The 9,763-nt window shown below is 43.0% G+C and overlaps 1 long non-coding RNA gene across 2 annotated transcripts; it reads right to left on the bottom strand.

The window, feature by feature from the left end:
- Window positions 1-582: 582 nt before the first annotated feature.
- Window positions 583-9,160, bottom strand: LOC116217143. 2 transcript variants are annotated; one of them, XR_004161225.1, is made up of 5 exons: window positions 9,056-9,160; window positions 7,691-8,398; window positions 7,014-7,112; window positions 6,309-6,850; window positions 584-5,859 (listed from the first exon to the last, which is right to left on the bottom strand). It is a non-coding gene; the product is annotated as an uncharacterized LOC116217143 (long non-coding RNA). The 2 variants fall into 2 exon arrangements; XR_004161226.1 differs by lacking the exon at window positions 7,691-8,398 and having other exon boundaries at window positions 583-5,859; window positions 9,056-9,159.
- Window positions 9,161-9,763: the final 603 nt, after the last annotated feature.

Raw genomic sequence — 9,763 nt, 5'->3', positions numbered from 1 at the left:
AAAGCACCCAGAATGCTTACATCCACATGCTAACCTTATTAATTTAAAAATAAGTTACTATAAAAAGTTTGCTTTTACCATTGCCAGTAATCCATTAACCTTCATTCTCTTACAACTCTGTAAACACCTACAGAAAAAGGGCGAGATTTTAAATGCAGGTAACTCTAGAAGGTATAACAGGGTACACTGAATGTCTCTGAAGTCAGAGCAAATCTTGGAGATGAGGAGCAGACCTGCCCTCCTTCTTCCTAGATACTTGGGTATGTGGTGCAAGGACCTCTGCCAAGCAAAAGGCGACTGTCTGTACCTGCTGCACAGCGCCGAGCTTCTGAAATGAGACCATCTTCCAATCCTCAAATGTTAAAAACTCTCCATGATCATTCATATTGCTGGACACCTGAATACGATGCAAAGATGCTGGCTTTGCTTTGATTTTTCCATTCTGGTGGTCCATATCCATTTCCATGGACGTTGTCTCTAAAAATGGTGTTGGAATTTCCAGTTAACTCTTTTAGTAATGGAAGCAAAAAAGAGCATAAACCCACAAACCTTAACTTGTACTACCCGTGACCCCAAGTTCATTACTTGACAGCTCTAGCTTGAACAGTATGTAAAAAGGAGTCATCTAATTTAATAAGCAAAGCGCTTCAAAAATATATCAAATGAAATGATAGAGCCAGCCTTACTGCCAACAGCTGTGGTCAGCAATGAAATCATTAGCAATACCACATTACTATTCGAGACCATAATTCATTTGGTTTAGAAAGTCCACAGAGGGCCGACTTGCTTTGCCATGAAAAACTGAGAGCAGATTCCAACTGCGTGAAGATCAGTTCCTTACATCCCCTGCTTCCTACACACAGACTTCTCTTTGTTTTTCACCAGCCTCGGAGCAGTTCCTTTGACCATGTGCCCAATCTGAAAGCCACAGACCTCTCTCCTGTGTTCATCCTAATCTTGGCAATCTCTTTTAAGGTATTTTCAGATTACCAGATTTGCCATAACTAAGAACCTAAAGTAATCCCAGATAGTAAACATTTTCACCACAGGCCCAAATTCTGCTATTTTTGAACATTTATGAAAATAATTTATTTCTGACATTATTTCCCAGGTTTATTTCTGATCTCTCAGGACACCCGTATCTGAATTGTGATGTTCAGCAAATTCTGTCTGAAACCGAATATCTGATATTGAAGTCTCGTATTTAGAGTTTTGTATAACACCACTCTGCAGCCCCCCTGGAAACTAATGGATAAAGATACTCCAAAAGGCAAAGAAGTCTGTATTGTTAGATTATGGAAGGGCATTGACAAAAAAAACCCAAAAACCAACGACATTTTTGTTGTTGTTCCATGTTCCAAAAACCATCTCTTTCCCTGTGCAAGCCAAGGTGAGATGGTTAAACACAAGGGGGCATGCAAATGATCTCAAAAGCTCTAAAGAAGAGTATGGAGTACTCCCTTCAGCCCTGGGTGAAGAAAACCAGGGCACGTCAAATTCAGCTCTTATGTAATTGGGCCATCGTGTTCTGACTTCACCTGTGTTTCCAGATGGTCTCAAGATGTTGGTCAATCTACAGCTCCATTCCAGCTGCCTAGCCCTGAAGTGACTAACTGAACTGGGGTCTACATATGAAAGCAACTATACAATTCCATTTCTTTTATTCCGTGCAGATGGGAAAGCAGCACACATGCCACAGCTATTAAATACCCAGAAGCAGAATAAAAACTAACAAAACTAAATTAGAAAGTTATGTTACAAGCAACTTGTCCTGCTCCCTTAGAAACCTTTGCATAAACAACTTCCAATCTATCAGCGTTGTCCCAGGCTTGTCTATTTCCCACACAATCTCACTGTCATCAGGTAAGCACTTCCTTTTCAGCAGCCAGCTTGCAGCAATGAGGAGGTAAAGCTGAGCTACTGGCACGTAAAACACACTGACAGATGCAGGAAAGAAAAAAAGACGTCTCAGACCCAACGAGTCAGTGCTCCAACCTGTTGTCCTGATGAGCTCTCACTGAGGGACGGCTCCATCTACTGCAAGCACTTCGACACAACTAAACTATCTGTCCACCCACAGAAGACCTGGGCAGTGGTACATGTGCTGTCTGATTTATCTTCCCCAGGGCAGGGAGTTGGTCACCCAGCAGAACGTCCATCCTACACATCTGAGATAGCCACAATCTTCACATGAAAACAAAACAAGTCATCCGCACTGACTGGAGGACATACAACTCGTGAGCCGTAGCCTGGAAATGGTCCAGTGTCTGCAAAACATCAACAAACTGAAGTACTGTGACACACGAAGGGAGTGCGTTGGATCCGGAAGGTGTTTCTCTGAAGCCTCACGCAGAAAGGGCGTCCTGCAGTACCACCCTTAGCAGCATCAGAGTTCAGATGGATTTCTGCGTGTCACAAGTGGTGCATCCCCAGTATTGCAGGATGCAAGTTTCTGCTTGGGGTGTCTACAGATTTATTTGGATTTATTTCCCCAAAATAACAGCTGACCATTTCAGACCACAAGTGTTTAAAGCTGGATAGAAGGAACAACAAACCTTGCCCTCTCAATCCTAGCAAATTGTTTTCTCATGCACTCATTTTAAATATAGTTTCCCTGTTTCCTTTCTTAATCCAGCAAGAATGCAGCTTCCATGATTTACTTCTCTTTATACCACAGTTGTTTTTCTGTTATTTTTTCAACTAAAACGAATAGTAAGTGTGACATTTAAGACACAGATGCAATTCCTTACCTTTGGTGAGAACATTCCTTGGTATTGACTTCCTCCTCCCAGCTCACTTTCTAAAGGAGGGCTATTGTATTGCAGCTTTAATCTTTTCTTCTTCCCATGCACAGAGAGGACAGTTTGAAACACATATTAGACTTAAATTTTTCACATCAATGTAATATTTTTCCTGTTTTGCCTTCTTTGGACAGCAGGAACAAGTTTTAGGCAGAATAATAACACAGATGGAGTTATTAATAAGAACTTACGCTCATAACTTTTCCATTACCAAAGCTACCTCTGTCAATTTTAGATGCTTCTGATATCAAAACACCACGTTTCGTTGTGCTCACAGTCCTCCCTTGCAGTCGCTGTATCACAGTACTGCTGCTCAGTGTGGGGAAAACAAAGGAGTTTCTTCCACACATTCCCAAGTTTTGCAACCATAACTATTTAAAACAGTATTAAAGTCTTTTAGATTCCCTTCCTCAGCTTTATCTCATTGTGACTGCTTTGCAGAGAAGACAAGCTGTGCAGAAATCAGAGTGGAATAAACCAAATCTCTCTGCAGAAATGCTCCAAATATCTCTCAAAGTGACAATTTTAGAATTACAAAGCAACTCAAAATTAAGTCTATTTTCAATACTTCGTGGGTTTTTTTTTTATTTTAAATCAAAGAAAAACGTACTTTGAAAGATTCCCCTCTCAGAAAATCATTGATTCTAACATGATCAGAAATTCCATTTTTTACCTCGTCTCAAAGATAGGAAGTGTACAGCTTGCAGGAAAAAATAATGATAAACGTTACTTGTGAGCAGGAATTCCTGCTTAGTTTAAAATAATGACAAACACAACAGAACAGCCACCTTCTGCCCTTCTGCTCCCCCCAGCCCACACCCATGCTGGGGATGCAGGCTCCTGGCTGGTATCTGAGCTCCGGAAAAGGAAGCCACTTCCTCATTAAGACCTACCCAACTATGGTCATAACAGGGAGAGCCAAAAGTAGTAACAGATTTATTATTACCACAGTTTGGGAATAAAATGGCTTTTTTCTTCTTCTTCTTCTCTTTTTTTTTCCTTCTTTTTTTTTTTCCTGTTACTCAATCCAGTTAATTATCCATGCAAAGTAAAGTTATTCCTGGCAGCTACAGAGACAAAACCAACTTCAATACTGCCGTGGGTGGAGTGGTTGTTATGCAGGAGAAGAAACAAACTAGTTCAGTAAATTAGCCCAAATAAGATACACACTGGGATTGGTCTCTAGGGATTCAAAATACCGATTTCAATGCTTTTAGGCTTATGGTACCTTTTATTTAATAAAGAAATGCCTGATCTGGGACTGCTGCACATCCAAGAGACGGTATAAAGAGGTGATTTTCTTCAGAGAGTGCCCTGAGGGTAACAGGAAGCACTGCAGAAAGCTTCAAACCATTCCGCTCCCCCAAATGTCCCCGTGCTGTGGATTCTCACTTCAGCAACAAAGCACAACCAGTGAGGAATTTGTGGTGGTTGCTGAAGACGTGGGCTGCTGTCACAAAGCACAGCGCCAGCTGCCACACCAGCCCTGCATTTGCCTAGGAGAGCACGGTCCGATTTGGTGAGAGGAGGTCCATGCTCACACCATGCAGCATCTTTGGCCTCAGCACAGCTCAGTGCTGTGCACCCAACCCACAGCCGGGGCCCTCCAAAGGGCCCTGTGACCGCAGTGAAAATTTATCAGTCCTAGCAAGTGTCCCCACAGTCAGCTGTCAGCTCAAAGAGACATATTGACAATAACCGGTGGATGGAGAGGTGACACCAACATCCCACACCTCCAAAAGGCACACACTGAGCAGGGACTGAAAGTGGAGGAAGCCACAGAATCCAATGGAAGTACTCGGTTCAGTGGTCCGTGGGCACTGCGATCCCACAAACAACGAACAACAGGAACACAGACGAATACTATGGGAAAAGAAACCTCTTGCATTTTTTTTTCACTGCAGTAAAGTACAGACCACCAAGAACAGCTTGACTCAAATACCCAGCATTAGTTCCCACACGAGAGTTGTTATTGTTGGCTTCGACACCACGTCCAACAAGAACAGTAAGAACATGCATTCTGCTAATGTTTGAATAACCCTTGCCAACAAATTGATCCCACAGCAGCAAGGAAGTAGGAGATGGTTGCAAAAGATTAAGTGAGAGGTGGAGAGGGGAGACACACGTAGCACTATTCTTTTAGTATAACTGTTCAGTGGGAGCTTTTTTATTTGCTTATTTTAAGTGGTTTGTTTCTTTTCCCTTCTTAAAAAGCAAAACAAAACGAACAAAAACAGGGCATTGGTGAGCATCTGTAATTTTACATCCAAGGGAGATGCAACTGCCAGGGAAATACAGATTCCACAGATGTTAACCCATAGGACAGCCCACATTAAGTAAATCTCTAAATAAGGGCTGGAGGGCACTTTCCAAAGAAAAACAACATTTTTCCAAAGTAGGCAATGACAGCTGTCAGCTTAGCTCCAGTCAGCAGACAGGCTTCTATACTCAACTGGTTACCCTACAATAAATCCATCCCTTCCATAGGTAAAAAGGATAAACAGGTCACTAAAATAGAGGAAAATCCAGAGTGTCCTCTGTGTGTTACTTCAGTTTTCTTCTCTGAGAGAATGTTGTGACATATCTAAATGGTCTTGTAAATGGACCACTAAACCCAGCTCCTCATAGCCCACAGAACCAAGTCGTTGTGGCAATCAAGCGTTCGAGGCTCTGATTGTCAGCAGGATATGAGGCTGAGCTGACGGCACCCAGCTACCCAAGGGCTCGTGTTTGTGCTCCTGCACAGCACCACATGTAACTGGTGTCCCAGAGCCAGTGCACAGAGCTGTAACCTACATGTCCAAATCTGGTCTGTTGCCTCTTTTCAGTCTGACAAGGAAGCAAATCTGCAGAAAACATAAACTGAACTGTAATTTTATTCTTACACGAACGTTTCTTCCCTTGGAAATAGATAAGCTTCCTTCTCCCGGCGCAGGTCATAGCACCGAGGACACTACTGGCTTCTCATTGCTCTCTTCAGGTACCTCCATTCTGCTCCAGCCAGCAAGCACATTCACCAGTTTGGCACATGAGCTCCTGAGACGTGTGTGAGTAAAAGCTGTGCCACAAATATGAAGAAAACAGAACAGAGTGAATGATTACAATTACAGTAAGTTTTTAATCATTGTTCTAAACTGGTACGGCCCAATGGCAGCCTGTCACTAAAGAGATATCACTTTCTCAGTCCTTTACAAACTCTTAACATTAAATGGCGCTCTGTATCTTTAATCGTTGAAGTGATTTTCCAACTCACACAAGTAAGCCTTTTCCATAGTACAGTCTCTTTTTAAGTTAAAAATAAAACACCCAACTATTTTCTTTTTCCCACAGACGAGAACATTAAAACATTGACATTTTAATCTGTTCTATACAAGAGTGAGTTGTGTCAGCACACTGCTTCCAGCTACAACAACAGAAAAAACCCAAGTTTAATTAAAGACAGAGTGGAGAAGCTGCCTTATGGTGTCTGAACCACAAAGCTGCAATGCACAGTCTTTGTGCACTCACCATTTTAGGGCTCAGCTTCCTTGCGGATAACTGCCTGGCAGAAAAGAAATGACGGGAAGAAAGGGGAGATGAGAAAAAAGCATCTTTCTCCGAGAGGAAATCAGAAAGGTGAGAATCACAACTTTCACAAATTTTACCCAGAAAATAGCAATAGCATAGCACAAACACCCTTATCACCAAAACATACTGAAGTTAATCACGCTTGAGTCAGCCCCACCACTTCAGTGCTAGGACTCCTACTGACCCGTGCCTTAACACAGAACGAATGCGCATCTCTGCTGACAAGTTCATGTCCCCACCAAGTTCCACTGACGTCCTGTTTTTAACAATGGAACTACAAAATCCTGGGTTTCTACTTCCAGATAAGCAGCAGAACTCCAAGAGACACTGTCTGCAAGGCAGAACCTGACCCTTCTGCAGGGATCCTCTGGCAGCTCTGGCAGGCTGGAGGCCCTGGGGCTGCAGCAGAAGTTCAGGGGGGCAGCAATGGAGGAGGAAGCCTGAGGAGAGAAGTAGTTCCTTTTCTATCTCCTGCCCGTGAGCTAAAAGACAAAACGTTGGCAAATCTCAGGTTATGTCTACCAGTGCTTCCTCACTACAAACAGGAACATCAAGAGTAAGTTTGCAATATCATCCTTCACTTTTTGGAGAGGACGCAGTGCCCAGCATTATGCTCAAGCATTTGATCCTTCTCCCAGAACTTACTTTGGCTCTGAAGCAGGACAGTGGCTCCCTCAAGGAGGAGACAAATCAAAATGAGTAGGAGTTGTGTGAACAGCAACAAAATGGAAAGTGGAGATGAACCTGGAAAACAAGCAAAACCAGGAGAAAAAAGCATAGGAACACTCTTCTTCACTAAGAGAGTCCACATCTAGTATTGTGGGCAAAACTTTGTAAGAGACTAATTTCAATTAAAAGAAGATATATCCTGAAAATGAACCTGGAGGAGCACATATACAAATAAATTGTACAACTTGCCTGTGGCTTGCAGTAAGTTATCCTCCAAACTTTGGTTTTTCAGCTGAATAAACAAAATTATAGATGGAAGAGGACAAAAATATATATCAAATTACCTCAAAATTTTATAGATTGCTTTGTGAAATTGTTTCCTGCCCTATCCGTCACAAAGAATAGGAAAGATACGTATATCAAGGAAAACATATTCACATTCTCAGCCAGTTCCTTGAAAACCAAGCCAAATCACACCACCCTAAATCCAACCAGTCAAACCCCATTACCACCCAGCTCTCACTCCGACACCTTCAGAATTGCCCAATTTCCAAGTGGTGATGGGTGCATGCAGGCTGCCAGGCCCAGCTTTGCTCCCGGGCCGGTGAGGACATCCTGCTGAACAACGTGGAGCCTCTTCTGCCCATGCACACCTTGGCTGACAGAACAGCTCCTGCTGGAATCCCTCCCTGAGGAAAAGAGGTTTGCAGTCTCTGCTGGTGGCGGACCTGTTGAGCATGGAAGCTGGCTTACACACATTTTCCACAGCTGGGCACGCTCCTCTGTATTTACATTTCCAAGCATGTCTATGCTGCATGTCAGTCCTGAAATTTTTTACTGTGCAGCATCACCATGACCTTAAATTGAGATCTGTGAATGTTAGATTACGAAGGAGAACGTTTTCCCTGTCCTCTTCTTAAGAAAAAGAAAATCCTAAGAAAGTCAGTGAATCCAAGCAGAGACTTCAGAAGTCTCCTTTCAGGCAATCAAAGGCAGGATTTTCCAACCAGGCAGCTGTAGTTCATTAGATCTGCCATGGACCGTGAAAGCCACTTGCCAATAGTGTCGAAAGACTATTACTCATTTCAATCTCTCTGAAGAGGACAGCTCTCCGACAAAGCATTAGTGAAAAACAGAGTTTGGGGCTCTGACTGAACAGCTAAGCACACAGAAGGAAGCTCTACGCTGAACACGATGCCGAATTTCAAAGGCAGATTGATGTCCCAGCTTTTCACTTGCAGAGATCAGATCTTCCATGTAGATTATAGAGGGAATAAAAATAAGCACGCCACGCGATAATCATCTTATACAACCTGACAGAAGCATATTCCTGAACAGTTTTCTGTACCCCTTGCAAATATCTGCAATTGGCAGGAGAAAAAAAAAAGTCAAATCTGCTAAGAACTTCTCATAATCCAGATAAATTAATCAAAAATAATGAAGAAATCCCTGCAAAATTAATAAAAAATTACAGCAAAAAATAATGAGGAAGACTGGAAGACAACCAATTTTTTCACTTCCCTGAATTAAATTTCTGCAGAAATAATCAGAAGAATAAGATCTCAAAATGGCACGAATCTGTAGCACATGGCTGGACAGGCTTTGCCCACCCTCACACTCGGCAACGTCTTCCCTTTTGGTTGCTTGCAACGATCTCAGCCCTTCCAACTTCTGCTCTTCTGACTGCAGCCTCCCATTGCTCCTGCAGTGCCAGCAGTAGCACTACTGACATTTTAGTAACAGCCTCCTCGGTTCCAGGCAGTATCACGCTGCGGTCAGACACCACGGCAGTGATATATCTTGCACAGAAGACAAGTGCACTTTGTGTCCCAGCTGTTACTACCAGAGACCACACCTATAAAAATTCCAATTGCCGTGGCTGAGCACATGAACTCCCGTACCTTGTATGTGATAGCGGCTAGGAAGGTGTATAATCAATGGATATACAGATGGTATATATATACCCAGGAGCTTGGCTAATATAATTTATATTGGAGTAACGAGAGAAAGTCACTCACCCTATCCTGGGCTCGTGAGATGAACTCCAACAGAGCGGATCTCCAGCAGAGATCCTTCCCCACTGGCAGTCAGCTCTCCAATGGCTCTAGGAGAGGTGCAGCCAGGCTCCACCCCTTCCTGCAGCACAGGTGAATTGCCTTCAGCTGTGCTCCCGTGGCTGACTCACTGCTCGCCTCAGGTGGTCAATCAGAGGTTCAGCTGCCCCATACAGAAGGGTTGTCAGAAATCCAGCATCTGACCTAGAGGTAAGATGATCTCTCCGTGTTTGTTAATCAAGACAGCAAACACCCCACCCAAAGCTTCTCCATGTTAATATAAAATCTGAAGCACTGGGAAGGGCTGAACAAAAATGCTCTCTCCTCACAAGGAATCAATAACCCACTTCGTGCAGTTCCCTCAGATTCCGTATTTACAACTCTGTTTTTACAGATCACCAGAGAGAACTCAAATCCCTCTCATTCCTAACATACACCTTACTTCAGAGAAGAAAGTTTACAAAAAAGCGTGATCAGTCATTATGCATACTTTGAAAGGTGAGATGGGGCCCCATAAGTGAAAGTAAAAAGGCAAGAAGGCTTCGCAGTGACTGAGAATAAGGGGGGTGAAGGGGAATAGCTAGAGATAGTTTATAGAAGCACATCAACTCAGCAAATAGCAAAATCTAATCAAATTACAGGAGGAAATGTTTTGTTAGGATTCCAGAGAAG

Source organism: Meleagris gallopavo, chromosome 13 (genome assembly GCF_000146605.3).
Source record: "Meleagris gallopavo isolate NT-WF06-2002-E0010 breed Aviagen turkey brand Nicholas breeding stock chromosome 13, Turkey_5.1, whole genome shotgun sequence".
Taxonomy (NCBI): Eukaryota; Metazoa; Chordata; class Aves; order Galliformes; family Phasianidae; genus Meleagris; species Meleagris gallopavo.
This window is presented reverse-complemented; position numbering and strand designations above follow the sequence as displayed.